The 17,531-nt window shown below is 42.4% G+C and overlaps 3 pseudogenes; 2 read left to right on the top strand and 1 right to left on the bottom strand.

Annotated features, from left to right (window-relative positions):
• Positions 1-413: 413 nt before the first annotated feature.
• Positions 414-11,091, bottom strand: LOC102843940 (annotated as a pseudogene).
• On the top strand, positions 11,090-12,150 carry LOC102843533 (annotated as a pseudogene).
• A 642-nt stretch (positions 12,151-12,792) lies between these two features.
• LOC102843124 lies at positions 12,793-16,115 on the top strand (annotated as a pseudogene).
• The last annotated feature ends 1,416 nt before the right edge of the window (positions 16,116-17,531 follow it).

Raw genomic sequence — 17,531 nt, 5'->3', positions numbered from 1 at the left:
ACATTGTCCATCTTATCCCTAACCGAGCTGTGCTCCAGGTGTGTAGAGGATGACCACACACACCACAAAAAAAAACAAAAACAAAACACAACAACAACAACAACAACAAAACCCTAGGACTTGATTTATTAGAAACATTAATTGGTGTTTACCACACTGAAATGGAGACAAAGTCTGTACTGCTGTGAGGTTCAAAGGCGATGTGGTAGTAGGGTCATTATTGCTCCAAGAGAATAGACAGAAAATTACTTTTCCGTAGCCAAGGCCGCCCCCCCCCCTGCAATCCTGGGCTGCACTGTGGGCCATACTCAGGGAAAGTATCCCTGGGGGAGTGGGCCTGCTGGCTGTGGTCACAGTGGTCCGGGTCTGCCTGTGTCGGTGTGTCTGTGGTAAGGGGCCAGCACCGGGCGCCGCTACACCTTGTAGTTGAGCTCAGCGTTCATCTTTGTGTATATCTCGCAGATGACGTCAATGGTGGCAGTGTAGTTGACCAGGAAAAGGCGGGTCTTCTCCAGGCATTCCTCCTCAGTCACGTTCTGCCTTCAGGAAATCGGACTTGTAGGGGGCCGCATACACTGCTGCATGGAAGATCTTCTGCATGATCCAGCCATGGTATTTCTTGAGAGCCATCTCGTAGGCCTTGGTGGCGTTGATGCGGATGAGGTTGGGGTGGTTCTCATCTCGCTCCCCATCACAGATGCTCTGCAGGAAGACCTGGATGAAGCGGAGACCCCTCTTCAGCCACATCAGCGCCAGTGTGGCCCCAACTCTGGGCCACTCTGCTCCGTACTGCTCCTTCTCCACCTCCAGGATGTTCTGCAGGGTCCGGAACTTGGCAGGGTTTGTGTCATACACGGCCTTGATTTTCGTGATGTTGCCACTTATATCTGCCTTGATGGGAGTGAAGACTGGGGACCCGAGGCAATCGAAGAAAGGTGGCAGGTGAGACACCGCCTCCAGGAAGGGCCCCGTCTCGATCTGCTTGTCCGCAGGCAGCGGCTTCAGGAGGTGCTCGGACAGCAGCGCCTTTTCAGGGTGGAGGCCCGCGGTGATACCCCAGGCTGTGCTGCAAGCGTCCACGCTGCCCACCCCCCCACCCCCCCCCCGGGCTGCTGCCACCGTTATAGCGCCCAGGCCATCGGGCCCCTCCCACAACTTTATTTTTTTAAAACAAAAGTCAACAAAACTGCAAGCACCTGTTAATAAAGGCCTTAAATAATAATAAAAAAGTATTATGTGGTTGCTTGACTTATAGTCTTTAAATTTATGAAACACAGAATTAAAATCCTAACTTCTATCTTCTTCTAGCTGTGAGACCTTGGGTAAGCTATCAGTCTTTCTGTGTCTGAGAGTGCTAGTACTAAAAGTAATTTTTCTTTAGAGGCTCTAAGAGGAGGTAAGATTTTATAAAAATCTGAAAGGGAATTAGTTCTTCATGCACGTGTTTCTGTATAGAGGGACAGGTATGAAAATATAGACTTAATCTCCTCTCCTAGCCCCATATGACCAAAGTAGAAAAAAGTGTCTTTGCCACTCGTTGTCATCTGTTATAATTTTCCATTTAGAAAGTACTATATAATGGAACTTTTTCCCCCCAATATATAATGGAACTTTATATTCACTTCAGTTATCACGTGGGAGAAGGATGGGCAATCTCATCCTGAGAGATTAACAGCTTCTTAAAACCAACTGGGAGCTCAGTCATGGGTCGATTCCGACTCTGTGGTACACAACAATTTATCATGTAACAGTTGAGTATTAATATTTATATGTTACAATTTTATAGAGTTTTCCTTAGAATGATGCCTCACAATCTGTTATACAAAAGGTATAATAAAGCAAATGACAGGAGAACTGATTATAATGGAATAGATGGTTCATCTTTAAAAGGAAAACTTATTTCCAGAGAAAACATCTGCTCTCCATGCGGACTGGAGTCCATATCTGGGGCTGTTATATTTTAGCAGATGGATATAGTACAGACTGGAAATTCAGAGAGAATTAGAGATAAGTTTATCATCTCACCAGTTTGCTTCCTGGACAATTCCTTGTCTAGAAGCTTTAAAACAACAAATATCGAAAAAGCACCATTACCAGAATAAAGAAGTATTAAGCTGCAATGACAAAAACAAACAAACAAATATCTGCACGTCCATGTTTATTGCGGCTTTGTTCACAATAGTAAAAAGTTGGAAACAACCTAAGTGCCCATCAACAAATGAATGGATAGAGAAGCTGTGGTATATTCACACAATGGAATACTATGCTGCATTGAAAAACAAGGAACTCATATTATTCAAAATGGGTGACCCTGGAGGGCATTATGCTCAGTCAAGTATCTCAGTCACAAAAGAACAAATAAATACTGCATGGTGCCACTGTTGTAAAACAGGACTGACATCAGTATTGAGGGGAGACTGAGAAAGATGGGTTCAATAATATATATTGCATTGAAACAGATGAGGAGAAAACGGTTTAAAAGGGATATGTGATTAGGTATTTTTGTCATGACAGGAGTCCAGAACAAAGGCTGCATAGTGGAGTGGACCTGGGGGAGGGTTTGTAAAATAATGAAAGAATTTTTCTCTTACTTTTCCAAGAGGATAATGTACTAGGGGAGTGGGTTAGGAGGGGAGAAAAGTGCAACAATGAATGAATGGAAATCCAAAATCTGTAAATTTTCATTGAAATTAATAATAAATTTTAAAAAACCTATTTAAAAAAGAGGAAGTGACCAGAGAAAAACCAAAACCAACAAATATCAAGTGAGCATACATTGTCTGGGCTAAAACCTAACCAAATCAAGTCAAAACAAAAATCCCACAAAAAAAAAGCCAAAGCCAACAATACACACAATCTCTCAAAACCCAAACAACAAAAACCTTCCCAATGGTCAATTTCAGCATTAATCTTTTGCTGTGAGACCCACATCTCAGTTAATCACATGTTGCATGTACTGTGCGCATGGAAATATTATGGTCCATCTGTCTACAGATACATTGTTGTTGCTGTTGTTATGTGCTGTCGAGCCGCTTGTGACTCATAGCGACCCTATGTACAACAGCCCTAAACCCTGCTCTATCCTGTGCCAATCTCACTGCCTCTGACACACCCATCCCGATTACCCCAGTCACTGAATCAATCCACCTCATAGAGGGTCTTCGCCTCCTGCACTGTCCCTCCAGCCTCCCAAGCATGATGTCCTTCACCAAGGACGTGTCCCTCCTTGCAACATGTCCAAAATATGTCAGACGAAGACCCAGAATCTTTGCTTCCAAGGAGTAGCCTGGTTTAACCCTCTCCAGAATGAATCTGTTTGTTTTCTTGGCAGTCCATGGTACATTCAATACCCTTCTCCAGCACCACAGCTCAAAGGCATCAATTCTCCTTCGATCCTCCCTAGTCATTGTCCAACTCTCTGATGCATAACAAGTGATTGCAAAAACCATGGCCTGTATCAGTCACACCTTAGTCTCCAGAGAGACACCGTTGCTCTTGAGTACTTTAGAGAGGTCCCTAACAGCAGACTTTCCCATCCCAATACGTTTTTTTATTTCCTGGCTGCTGGTGCCAAGTGTGTTGACTGTGGAGCTAAGCAAACTGAAGCTGTGAACAATCTCAATCTCTTCGCCATCCATCCTGATGCTGCCAATTGGTCCAGTGGTGAGAATCTTTGTCTTCTTGACATTGAGCCTCAATCCATACTGAAGACTGCAGTCCTTGACCCTCTGCAGCAAGCATTTCAGGTCCTCCTCAGTTTCAGCGAGCAGGATTGTGTCATCTGCATAATGCAGATTGTTGATAGATCAACCAAAGAATTCCTTTTGGGATTCCAGATTTGGGAGAGAGGCGGAGCTTTCCCCATCCCCAAGCCTCACGTAAGGTACCCCAAGAAGACGGGAGTGGGGGCCCCGAGGACGCCATTGCCAGAGAATTAGTTTTGGGATTCTGGGACGGGAGAGAGGAGGAGCTTTCCTAATCCCGAAGCCGGGAGAGGGGCCAGGAGGATGTCATTGCATTAGTTTTGTGCCTGAGGGCCTGATCTTTTCCCATCCCCACGCCTCACCTAAGGTACCCAAGGAAGAGGGGAGATGGGCAATCAAGGACGGAAATGCCAGAGAATTAGTTTTGGGCCCGAGGGCCTGCGGCTTTCTGGCCATGAAGCAAAGGTTGTGCACTGGTCCTGGAGGATACATTCTCTCTCCTTGGAAGCCATCCGCTTGCGTCAGCACCAGGATGCAAACAGAAGACAAGTGATATTATCCCACAAGAAATCAATCCTGGAGTGGAAGTTTACAAACAAGGACTTTTTTCAGAACCTTCCAGGAAAAGAAGCTGTACAGGGCAGCTGTACATAACAACTTTAAATTTAAGTCATACTGACTGCATCAGAAGAGACTTACAGCAGCATGATGTGGTAAGAATCAGAGAAATTCTTGTTGCTTGATATTGATGCCATAACATCAGGGGCTGGTCAATGGGAGACGGATGTTGAATGTTGTAGGCGAAAGTAGGAAGTGTTCGTGGTGTAGTAGTGAAAGGGTGGATTAAAAAACAAAAAATCCAACAAAAACCGCCAAACAAAAAAACTAACCAATCATGTAGCCAGGTGGGCAGCAACATTGAATATTGGTCCTTTTCTAACTGGTAAATGTCTTTCATCTGCTCTTTTCTGTAGAATGCTTGCCTGTCAGATACTATTATATATATTTAAAAATTGATAGATACATTAGTAAGATTCAAATAACAAATTACACAATATGAAAGGAACCTATTTGATCAACTAGCTCACTACCTCTAAACCACAGCAACTTTGTTCTTCTAATAATCAATCTGAACTTTGTCCAATTTCACTTAAAAAACAAAACCACTATTTTCAGTGTTCCCTCTTCCATACGACTCCTGATTATATACTCTCCTTCTTCTCTCCTTCATTCACTTTTCTTCTACTTCTTGATTAATAGGTCTCATAAAATAATGAAATTTATACGATGTTAAATTGTTCAAAGATCTAAAAGTAAAATCTTATAATATGATAGAAATATGCTAAAATAATGATATATTAATTTTCCATTATAATAACTGTCGCTTGTGTCTAGTAGTGGAAAAGGCAGAGGCTTTTAAAAGTAACACTAGATTCTTTAACAGCTTCAACTTAAAAACAAGTATTTACATTTTGAGGGTCATATTTAACACAGTATATGAACCCCAGGGAGATGGGAGATGGGCCCCCCGGGATGCCATTGCCAGAGAACTAGTTTGGGATTCCGGAACGTTAGAGAGGCAGCGCTTTCCTCATTCCCACGCCTCACCTAAGGTACCCTAGGAAGACTGGAGAGGGGCTCCAGAGGACGCCACTGCCAGAGAATTAGTTTTAAGACTCCAGAACAGGAGAGAGGCGGAGCTATCCTCATCCTCACACCTCACCAACGGTACCCCAGAAGACGGGAGAGAGGCCCCCGAAGACGCCATTGCCAGAGAATTAGTTTTGAGATTCCGGGACGGGAGAGAGGCGGAACTTTCCTCATCCCTACACCTCACCAAAGGTACTCCAGGAAGAATGGAGAGCCTCCCCCCACCCCCCGAGGATGCCATTGCCAAAGAATTAGTCTTGAGATTCTGAGTTGGAGAGAGGCAGAGTTTTCCCCATCCACATGCCTCACCTAAGGTACCCCAGGAAGAGGGGAGAGGGGCCCACGAAGAAACCATTGCCAGAGAATTAGTTTTGGGCCCGAAAGCCGGAGCTTTCCTCTTCACCCAATCATCTAAGGTACCCTAGGAAGACAGGAGAGGGGCCCCTGAGAACGCCATTGCCAGAGAATTAGTTTTGGGATTACAAACAGGAGAGAGGCAAAGCTTTCCTCATCCCCACGCCTCATGTAAGGTACCACAGGAAGATGGGTGAGGGGCCCTCGAGGACCCCACTGCCAGAGAATTAGTTTTGAGATTCCGGGACAGGAGAGAGGTGGAGCTTTCCTCATCCCTACATCACACCTAAAAATTGAGACAGACTAGGAGGAAGGATTGGCCATCCACTTCCGAAATGACAGGCCTTTGAAAACCCTGTGTACAACAGAGCACACTTAGACTATCATTTGGACTAACAGACATGGCAATTTAAGCTGAGATCTTAGAAACGGAATAACGGAGAAAGAGGAAAAGATGTAAGGAGACATTAGTGATTGAAACGTGGAATGTGAGAAGCATGAATATAGGAAAATTGGACATTGTTAAGAAAGAAATGGAACGCATAAATATTGACATACTAAGTATCTGCAAAATGAGATGGCTTGGGATGGGACATTTTGAATCAGATGATCATATGATTTACTATGCTGGGGATGAAAAGGTGAGAAAAAATGGGGTTGGTTGCATAATTTAAAAAGTCATTTCTAGACCTATCCTGAAATACAATGTGGTGAGCGACAGGATAATATCCATACACATATAAGGAAGTCCAGTGAATACCACTATCATTCAAATATATGCACCTAAAACTAGAGACAAAGAGGAGGAAATAGAAGATTTCTACCAACTTTTGCCATCAGAAATATATCAAGCATGCAATCAAGATGCATCAATAATAATGGGGAACTGGAATGCAAAAGTTGGGAAAGGGAAGAAGGATCAGTAGCTGGAAAACACGGGCTCAGTGAGAAAAATAAGGCTGGAGATAGAATGAGAGAGTTCTGCACATTCAATGATTTATTCACTGCAAATACCTTTTATAAGAAAAATAAACATAGGCTATACTCATGAATCTCACCTGATGGTATGCATAGGAATCAAATAGATTACATTTGTGGAAAGACTCACTGGAGAAGCTCAATATCAGCAGTGAAAACCAGGCCAGGTGCTGATTGTGGGACAGACCACCAACTACTCATATGCAAGTTCAAGCTGAAGTTGAGGAAAATTAAATCAAGTCCACAGGAACCATGATTTGACCTTAAGTCTGTCCCACTCGAATTTCAAAACCATCGCAGGAACAGGTTTGAGGCCTCGAGCACCAACAAGTGTAGACCAAATGAGCTCTGGGAGGATAACAAGAAAATCATCCATGAAGAATGCAAAAAAAGGCTGAAGAAGAAAAGACCAAGAAGGATGTCAGATGAGACTCTGAGAATTGCATTAAAGTGCTGAGAAGCCAAAGCTAAAGGAAGAAATAAAGAAATCAAAGAGCTGAACAGAAAATTTCAAAAGGCAGCCCGGGATGACAAAGCAAGATACTATAATGAAATGTGCAGAGAGTTGGAATCAGAAAATCAAAAGGGCTGGACTCGCTCAGCGTTTCTTAAGCTGAAGGAGTTGAAAAACAAATTCAAGCCATGGGTGGCAATACGTAAAGGTAGTTTGGGTAGAGTTTTAAATGATCCAGGAAGTTTCAAAAGAAAATGGTAGGAATACACAGAGTCACTGTATCAGAAGGAATTGTCTGACACAAAAGAATTTCATGAAATGACATATGAGCAAGAGCCTATGGTGATGAAAGAGGAAGTTCAAATTGCTCTGAAGGAATTGGCAAAAAACAAGACTCCAGGAGTTGACAGTATGCATACCAATTGAATTATTTCAACAAACAGACACTGCCCTTGGATGTGCTGACTAAGTTGTGCCAGAAAATCTGGAGGACAGTCAGTTGGCCAACTGACTGGAAGATATCTATATTTGTTCCCATTCCAAAGAAAGGTGACCCAACAGAGTGCGGAAGTTATGGAACAATATCATTGATATCACATGCAAGCAAGATTCTGCTGAAAATTATCCAAAAACATTTGGAACAATATGTCATCAGAGAACTTCCACCTGTGCAGGCTGGATTTAGAAGAGGTCCTGGCACTAGGGATATTATAGCTAATATTAGACAGATCTTGGAAGAAAGCAGAGACTACCAGAAGAATGTCTATCTGTACTTCATTGACTATGCAAAGGCTTTTGACTGTGTGGATCACAACATGCTATGGCTGACTCTGTGACGAATGGGAATCCCAGAACATTTCATTGTGCTAATGCGAAACCTGTACTTGGATCAAGAGGCAGTCATCAGAACAGAGCAGGGAGACACTGTATGGTTCAAAATCAAGAAAGGGGTACGTCACAGATGTATTTTGTCTCCAAACCTTTTCAATCTGTATGCAGAACAGATCATCTGAGATGCTGGGCTGTACGAGGAGGAATGTGGCATCAGGACTGGTGGAAGAATCATCAACAACCTGCGTTATGCAGATGACACAACCCTGCTTGCTGAAACTGAGGAGGACCTGAAGCACTTGCTGCAGAAGATCAAGGACTGCAACCTCCTATATGGACTGAAGCTAAACGTCAAGAAAACAAAGATTCTAACCACTGGGTCAATTGGCAGCATCATTATGGAAGGTGAAGAGATTGAGATAGCTAACAGTTTTCGTTTACTTGGTTCAACTGTCAACACTCTTGTTAACAGCAACCAGGAAATCAGGAGACGAATTGCATTGGGAAAGTCAGCTGTGAGGGACCTCTCAAGAATACTGAAGAGCAATGACGTCAGGCTGGAGACTATGCTATACATCAGAGAGTTGGACTGTGAATAGGGATGATAGAGAATTGATGCCTTTGAGCTGTGGTGCTGGAGAAGAGAGTTGAATATACCATGGACTGCTAGGAGAACAAACAGGTTTGTCCTGGAGAGGGTGAAGCCAGAATGCTCCTTGGAGTCAAGGACTCTGAAACTTCATCTGACATACTTTGGACATGTTGCAAGGAGGGACTGGTCCTTGGAGAGGGACATCATGTTTGGGAGAGTGGAGGGACAGCGCAGGAGAGGAAGACCCTCGATGTGGTGGATTGATTCTGTGAGTGGAGTGGTGGGAATGAGTGTGTTTGAGACGGCGAGGTTGGCACAGGATAGAACGGTGTTTAGGGCTCTTGTACATTGGGTCACTATGAGTGGCAAGCAACTCGATGGCACATAACAACAACAACAACAACAATTCATATTTTTGCAGTAAAAAATGTGGTTTGAGATTGAAGGAAATGGGAAGAATCTTGTGAAAAAGAATGTATTCAAACTTTGTAAATAAATCAGAGTAATAAGAAAAAATTTAAGAAACGTGGTTTGAGGCCTCTTAAACTTTGTGCTGAAGTATCATTCCTATTTCTAATAGGAAACTATTTAATATTAAATATTTAATATATTTAGCTTAGCACCATGGTGGCTGATGGTAATAGACATTAAAAGTATATGGAGGGATAGAATTTGATAAGGGAAAATAGTGATTCATTCTCATTTATCAAATATGCTTTAATTCAGAATTATGAATAAGCCATAATAAACAGTCATGATTTTAGTTGAGCATCAATAAGAGGAGATGAATATTGGTGTTGAAAAAAATAATTAACCAGAAGAGATCCCATAATTACTGTAAGTAGAAGACTTTTGGTAATTTTCCCTTTTGTGCCTTTTTATTTTTAAATAATACAAATTAAACAAGCACTGAGAGTAATACCCTACATTGCATGTTAATTATGTGTAGGCTGTCCTGGAGGTTCAGAGAACTTTGTCTTATTCAACAGCCACAGAACTTTGACCACTAATTCTATAGATAATGCTGTGCTAGTTTCTGTGGGAAGAACAAAAAAGGCGTATGTTTATATAAATATATAAGGTCTTTTTAGAAATGTAAAATAATACAGTCCAGTGCCTTATCCATTGGACTTACCCTTTCCCACAGCTCCTTTACATTTCATAATCTGGTAGTTCTTCAGTATGGGGTGGTCTAGAATACTTACTTTAATTTAGATAGCCAAGAAATAGCATACATATTTGTGAAGTACAAAGTGCATGTTTCACTCCATTGGCTTTCCCATAAATCTAACTGATCTTATAGGCTAAGGACTAGAAGAAATAATAAATCTAGTGTGAGTTCATTTGTGTATAAATGTTTTGGCATAGGTTTTTTCATGAGTACAATCAAGTGTCCTGGGGGTTCTCATTCTTCTCAATGTTAGCCACAATTTGCGGTGATCCACACAGTGAAATGCATTTGCATAGCCAATAAAGCACAACTAGATATTCTTCTGGTACTCTTTCAGCCAAGAATCACCTAACATTGGCAATGATGTCCCTAGTGTCATGGTCTCCTCTAAACCTAGCTTGTATCTCTGTAAATAATCTTTTTTTTAATATCATCTTCAGTAGGATTTGGATAGTGTGTGATGTTAGTGATATTATTTGATAATTTCCACACTCTGTTGGGTCACCTGTTTTTTGGAAGGGGAACAAATATGGATCTCTTCAAGTCAGTTGGCCAGGTAGTTGTCCTCCAGATTTCTTGGCACACAACCTGGTGAACTCGTCCAGGGCTGCATCTATTTGTGAAATATGCCAGTTGATATTCCATCAATTCCTAGGCCTTTATTTTTTGGCAATTCCTTCAGAGCAGCTTGATCTTCCTCCTTCATCACCATTGCCTCTTGATCATATGTCATTTAATGAAATTCTGTGTCAGCCAATTATTTTTGGTATAGTGACTCTGCACACTTTCCATATTCTTTTGATGTCTTCTGTGTTATTAAATATTCTGCCCATAACATTCAGGAATCAGTTATCAGAACAGAGCAAGGAAACATTGCATGATTCAAAATCATAAAAGGAGTGCATCCTATCACCATACTTTTTCAATCTATACTTGGAACAGTTCATCTGGGAGGCTGGACTTTATGAGAAAGAATCAGGAATGGAGGAAGACACATTAACAATGTGCGTTATGCAAATCATACAATCTTGCTTGCTGAAACTGAGGAGGACCTGAAGCATTTGCTGTAGCAGATCAAGTACTGCAGTACTCAATATCGATTTTTCACTCAATATCAAGAAAACAAAGATTCTCACCACTGAGCCAATTGGCAACACCATGATAAATGGGGAAGAGGTTATCAATGTCATCTTGTTTGCATCCACAATCCACACTCTTGGCACCGGCAGTCAGGCATCAAAAGATGAGTTGAGCTTTTGGTTCTTGCTGCAGCAGTGGAGCCAGAGGCACCTACCTTCCTGGCATTCACTCTTCCATTCCAGCTGTCAGCCAGCTCTTCAGAACTCTCTGACACCATGATGGAACAGACCATCTCTTTCACCAAGGACATTGTGGTTGGTGGCATCGCCATACAATCTCTAAGATGGTTTTGGTCCCAATCGAGGGTGTCATGCTGCTGTTGCAGGTCCACTACACCAGCAAACAGATTGTGGCAACAAGCAGTACAAAGGCATCATGGACTGCATCGTGAGCATCCCCAAGGAGCAGAGCATGCTATACTGGAGGGACAACCTGGCCAATGTCATCTCCATCCAGGTCCTCAACTTTGCCTTCAAGGACAAGTACAAGCAAGTGTTCCTGGGCGGGGTGGACAATCACACCCAGTTCTGGCTGTACTTTGCCAACAACCTGGCCTAGGATGGCGCAGCAGAACCGCTTCATTTTACTTTGTCTACCCGTTGGACTTCACCTAGACCCAGCTGAATTCCAACCGGGACAAATCTAGCATGGAACACGAATTTATAGGCCTGAAAGATTGTCAAGTGAAAATAAACAACTCAGAAGGCTCTTCAATATCTCCGTCTGTGCAGAGGATATCATCATCTACCGTGCAGCCTACTTAGGAGTCTATGACACTGCCGAAGGCGTGCTCCAGGACCCCAAGAACACACACATTGAGATGATCATAGTCAGTGACGGCAGTGGCTGGAGTCATGTCCTACCCCTTCAACACCATGCGGAGGAGGACAATAATGCAATCTGGCAAGAAAGAAGTAGACATCATGAACACAGGGATGGACATCATTGCTAGCTCAAGATATTGAAGGATGAGGGCAACAACACCTTCTTCAAGGGTGCCTGGTCCATCAAGCTGCAGGGCATGGACTGTGCCTTTGTGCTGGTCATCTACTATGAGATCAAGAAGGTCATTTATAGCTGCTGCTCACTGATGCCCTCTCCCCCTCCATGTGGACCACCAGTCACCCCTCCGTGTGGACCATACTCCCTTCCATGTGGACAACTGTCCTTTAGGACTGCCCCTCCGTCAGGACCACCAGTCCGTGGCCGAACACCTCAGACCACACCGACCCACCCACACCTCCTACACATCCATTTAGTCGGTGGTGCTCAGTAACCTCATTTCACAGGGCTTCAGGCTCCCCTTCCTGTGTGTCTAGTATTTATTTATGGAATCATGTCTCCCCCCACCCACCTGTGCATACCTGTGTGCGCCCCCCCCATGTGTGTGTGTGTGTGTGTGTGTGTGTGTGTATTAGCTCCTCTCTCTGCCAGGCCTGTCCGCCTGTCCCCCTTTATGTCTCACTTCTGGCACAGGCCAGATCAATAAACAGGAAGCGCCAGGGGGAAAAAAAAGACAAATTGCTTTGGGAAATCTGCTTTCAGCATCCTCCCTAGAGTGCTAAAAAGCAATGATGTCAATCTGGAGACTGAGGTGCACCTAATTCAGGCCATGGTATTCACAATTACTTGCTATGCATCAGAGAGCTGGACAATAACTAAGGATGACAGAAAAACTGATGCCTTTGGAAAACAATGTACTCAAACTTTGTAAAGAAATCAGTATAAAATTTTAAAAAGATATATTACACACACACACACACACACACACACACACACACAATCACAGAACAACTCCCCTGGGGATTCTGCTGATCTTCTAGGGTTTAGATGCTCCATCTGAAAGTAAGCTAACCTAGCTTCTTTGAAAAAGAGTCATTGCCAAGATTGAAAAGGAAAAGGGAGGCAGACATTAGAGATGCTCATAAACACCCACCGCCATATGGTAAAAATTATTTCCACTGCCTCCCAGTGAGGGAAACAGACACTTTGCATATGAAACACACTGTTTATTTTTCTACAGTGGTTTCTGTCAAAATTAAATGTTTCGTGTCAGACAAGGAGCTAATAACAAATGACACCCTCCCTCAGTGGTGCAGTAACAAATATGCAGTAATTTGAAAGCTGAGAAGAAAATTATTATTCCCAAAGATGGTATATATATATGATATACTTAGAGAGTCATTTAATGAAATGAACACTGAAGGTGTTGCTAGCTGTACTTCCACTTAAGGAAAAAACAAAACAGAACACAAACAACAGAAACCTAACATTGTAAAAAAAAGTAGCATTTAAAAATGCTATCTGATCTGTCAACATTTTGTTAACATGTAATACCTGAAGGACATAACTTAGAGGTAGAATCTTCAGTGAAGCAAAGACTCATTTCTTCTTTACATCACAGGAAAAGAAACTCGCAAGTAGAATTGTTGTTGACTGCCTTTGAGTCCAGTAAGACTCATGGTGACATTATGAACAAAAGGCCTGAAGCCTTTCTATAGATATCATCCTTTCTCAAAGTTCATAGAATTTCCAGGAATGTGTTGTTTAGGACGTGAATGGCTCTTCTACTAGCTAAGCATAATATTTTGCAAATTAAAAGCAACTTATAAAGATAGATTACTTCTGCCCCTGTGTTTTGATTGGTGTCTGAAAAGGGCAGCAGATAATTGTCATGGTTTTCTTCAATAAGACACCTTGATTTCAGTCTCTGGAACAGATTTCCATTTTACTGTTTTAGTCTTCATCATATTCTAGATCTGATTTTTCCCTTTTTCTGTCATGTTCCCTCTTTCAAGAACTGCAAAGAAATCAGTTTGGTCTCTGTAATTAAATTTTATCTGACCCTCTGAAACATTGCAGAAGCAAGAAAGAAGTCTAAAGCCATAAGGGGTTGCTGCTGCAGCCATGTATACCTGGAAAGCAATCAAGTTTAGCTATATGCAAAGGATATATCTCCTTAATGTTTGCCAGTCTCCTTTTTTCCTGAAGCCTAGCAGACAGTGCATGTAAGTTAAAGGCAGAAAAATATTAACATTGAGATTGGGCTTTCAGTGGCTTCATTTTAAAATTTGAAGTAACTATAGATTCACAGGATTTGTAAACATGTAGAGTGATGCCATGTACCATGTAACTAATTTTCTTCAGTGTTACCTTGCATAACTGTATACATTATAAATGTTATTATGTATCATCGAATCAGAACTGACTCATGGTTGTCCTTCCGGTGGGCTTTCAGAGACATTAAATCACATGGGAGGAGATTTCCCATCTTTCTTCCATGAAGCAGCTGGATTTTGAACTACCTTAGAGTTGACAGCACAACTCCTTTTCACTAAGCCACCAAGGCACCTCATATAATTAATATGGTTGGGTGTGGACTTTTTGGTTGGTTTTTAGGGATTTTTGTTGTTCACAATTGTGTGTGAGCTGATTTGATTTGCTGGAATTATCTAACAATGAGCTGTGGACTGGAAGTCTCCTGTTTCGAGTCAACCAGCATTTTTTGTAGTTAAAAGCCATGGGCTTTTGGCCTACAGCCCTTGGGCCTGCTGTCATCTTGGTCTTTTTTTTTGCTGCATCCATCTTGGTCTTTTCTTCTTTTTCAGCCTTTGTAACGATCTTTTGCATTCTTCATGTACGATTTTCTTTATATCCTCCCAGAGCTCATTTGGTCTATGCTCATTGGTGCTCAAGGCTTCAAACCTGTTCCTGAGATGGTTTTGAAATTCGAGTGGGATAGACTGAAGATTAAATTTTGGTTCCCATGGACTTGATTTAATTTTCCTCAACTTCAGCTTGAACTTGCATATGAGTAGTTTGGTGGTCTGTGCCACAATCAGCACCCGGCCTTGTTTTCACTGCTGATATTAAGCTTCCCCACGGAGTCTTTCCACAACTGTAATCGATTTGATTCCTATACATCAGGTGAGATCCATGTGTATAGCCTGCGTTTATGTTTCTTATGAAAGATATTTGCAATGAATAAATCATTGAATGTGCAGAACTCTTTCATTTGATCTCCAGCCTCATTTCTCTCACTGAGCCGTATTTTCCAGCTACTGAACCTTCTTCTCTGTTCCCAACTTTTGCATTCCGGTCGCCTATTATTATCAATGCATCTTGATTGCATGTTTGATCAATTTCTGACTGTAAAAGTTGGTAAAAATCTTCTATTTCCTCTTCTTTGGCTCTAGTTGTTGGTGCATACATTTGAATGATAGTGGTATTCACTGGAATACACTGTTGATAGGATTGTAAAATAGTGCATCCACTTTGGAAGGCAGTATGGTGATTTTCCTTAAAGTTGCAAATATAAATATCATTTGACCCAGCAATTCCACTACTGGGAATATACCTAAAGAAAGAAGAACTGGGGGGCCACTCACAGGGGGGCGGGGAGGAGGGCAAGATGGCGCCTGGCGAGTCACTAGACCCTGAACCCTCCATCTGCAGTTGAGACACCCGGGGCCAGGCCCTGTCCTTCCTCCTCTCCCCATCCCCTGACTTCCCTTCCCTCCCCTTACTACTCCACCTCTGGGGCGGGGGTTGGCCCGGCGGTCCGGGTTCCTGGGACACCATGTCTCTGAGGAATAGAGCCAGGACCGGCAACTGAAAATCGTTGTGTTGGGCACGGCACCTCCGGGAATACTTCCTTAGCTACGTGTTTTGCTCAAGAGACTTTTGGGAAGCAGTACAAACAAACGGTAGGACTGGACTTCTTTTTGAGAAGGGTAACGTTGCCAGGAAACTTGAATGTTACTCTTCATGTTTGGGATATAGGAGGACAGACAACAGGAGGCAACACGTTGGATAAATATATCTATGGAGAACAGGGAATCATCCTGGTATATGATATTATAAATTACCAGAGCTTTGAAAATTTAGAAGACTGGTACTCGGTGGTGAAGAAAGTGGGTGAGGAGTCGGAAACCCAGTCTCTGGTCGCCTTGGTGGGCAATAAAATTTATTTGGAGCATACGAGAACAGTAAAACCTGAAAAAACATTTGCGGTTTTGCCAGGAAAATGGCTTTAGTAGCCACTTTGTCTCAGCCAAGACCGGAGATTCTGTCTTCCTGTGTTTTCAGAAAGTTGCTGCTGAGATCCTGGGAATCAAATTAAACAAAGCAGAAATTGAACAGTCACAGAGGGTGGTGAAGGCAGACGTTGTAAACTACAACCAGGAACCCATGTCAAGAACGGTTAACCCTCCACGGAGCTCCATGTGCGCACTTCAGTGAGAGCCCTTTCCCTGTGGACTGATAGTGCCGGCTGACCTCCACCTCTGCATGGGGCTCAGGGACCTGGACGAGATTGCTTTTATCAGTGACCATCTCTACAGTTCATGTAGCACTTGCCTCCCAGCTCGCCCGTTCCATCAGTAAGCGTTACTTCTCAGCCATGGGCAGCAACTCGGACTGGAAAGAATTCCACTTAGGACCACACACTGCAAGCCAAATGCAAAGCCTATTTCCTCTGGATTTAGACTGTTTCATTGAAAAACATTGAAGTTGGTTCTCTTTTTGTCTTGATTTCCAGCCACCTCGGAAAAGTCCCGAATCCTGACCATCCATCAGGTGTTTTGCCACAGTACAACTTCCTTCTCTTCCCTGAACTGGTAAGTGGTAAAGTGTATTTAGAGCACAAATGTTTAAACAAGTCAGATATTTTATCTACATGCTAGGAATTTTTGAATACATTTTGAATGAAAATATATGAAGCTCTATCTAAAAGAAATATGTTTGAAATAAAACTGTAATAGAATTTTTTTCATTTTTAAAAAACCCTATATTGTTTCTATTTAGTAGCTTATAGCTCAGAAGGTAGTGAGTATTTGATATTGTATTTTTCTTACTGTATGATGATCATTGTGTATTGTGTGACACTCAGGTGCGATGGCTTTATGGATTTTGGTAAAGGTTCAGCTCATGCAGCAGATGGAATTTCTCCTGCAGAACGCCCATGAGTCCTCCCAGGACGAGGGAGACTTATTGTTGTACCGCTGTGGATCAGACTGTACCTGATTGAACTTCAGATATGTCCCTCCCCAAAATAAATTGAGTTAATTTTTTTAAAAAAAAAGAAAAGAAAAACTGCCAGTAAAGCAGATATATGCACACTCACATTTATTGCTGCTTTCTTTGTTTATAATAGCAAAGACTTGGAAATAACTCAAGTGCCCATCAACAAACGGATGGATAGAGAAGCTGTGGTATATTCACACAATGGAATACTATGCTGCATTGAAAAACAAGAAAATCATGAACTGTTATAAAACTGGATGAGAGTGGAGGATATTATGTTGAGTGAAATATATCTGTCACAAAAGGACAAAGATTGCATAGAACCAGTGTTGTAAAATGGGACTTACATCAGGGTTGGCGAAACCTAAGATAAAAGGGAATAAATAATGCATACTACTGAGAGCAACACAGACAGTCTGATTTGCTGAGGACGGGTGACTTGGCAGCTTAAAATCTGTGAACGAACTGCCAGTTCCAAGACTACAGCAGCACTCCAGCTCCCTTGTCCTCAGTGACTCCCCAGCCCCAATCCATAGTGGCACCCCAGCCCTGTGCCCCCTGCTGAGTGCCAGCCAGACATCTGCAACCTGACCAAAGTACTTGTGCATGACCACTTGTAAGCCAGCCCCACCA

The sequence above is a fragment of the Elephantulus edwardii genome, unplaced genomic scaffold, assembly GCF_000299155.1.
Source record: "Elephantulus edwardii isolate Elephantulus edwardi_28Jun2011 unplaced genomic scaffold, EleEdw1.0 scaffold00428, whole genome shotgun sequence".
NCBI lineage: Eukaryota > Metazoa > Chordata > Mammalia > Macroscelidea > Macroscelididae > Elephantulus > Elephantulus edwardii.
This window is presented reverse-complemented; position numbering and strand designations above follow the sequence as displayed.